The sequence below is a fragment of the Nanorana parkeri genome, unplaced genomic scaffold, assembly GCF_000935625.1.
Source record: "Nanorana parkeri isolate BGI_ZX_2015 unplaced genomic scaffold, ASM93562v1 scaffold113, whole genome shotgun sequence".
Lineage (NCBI taxonomy): Eukaryota > Metazoa > Chordata > Amphibia > Anura > Dicroglossidae > Nanorana > Nanorana parkeri.
Genome location: NW_017306381.1, coordinates 1,945,599 through 1,946,012, shown reverse-complemented (window position 1 = coordinate 1,946,012; position 414 = coordinate 1,945,599). Strand labels below are relative to the sequence as shown.

General features: G+C 52.2%; 1 protein-coding gene across 1 annotated transcript in view; it reads left to right on the top strand.

Annotated features, from left to right (window-relative positions):
• GAPDH (glyceraldehyde-3-phosphate dehydrogenase) overlaps nt 1–414 on the top strand; it is a 10,441-nt gene that overhangs the window by 476 nt on the left and 9,551 nt on the right. The window lies entirely within an intron of this gene.

Here is a 414-nt window from a genome sequence, read left to right as displayed (position 1 = left end):
GTTTGGCATTGTTGGGGTCCCTCTTTGTTGCATGCAATGCATGACTGCCTAGATCCATAATGGTGATGGTTGTAGACATCTACACGGCTTTAGGATAATGCCTTCAATCCAGCCTCCCCCTTCTGGGATTTGCAACCTGATACTCAGTAATTGTCTACTTGCATTTGTAAGATTGCAAAAAAGGCTTCCAGGACATCCTTGTCTCTGGAGGGCTTGTGGTCCTTCTGCTGCTTTGCATCATACCTGCTCCATGCAGGGGTGTGTCTCCTCTGGGGGGGGGTGACGACAAGCTGTGTGCATTTCCCCACCTCCTCTCAGTTACTGAATCACTCGCTTACACAAGAGCGCAGGAGCTGACTCACGTCCGCCTCTCGTGGTCTGTCTGCACGTACTCGCTCTGAGCGATGGGGGGGG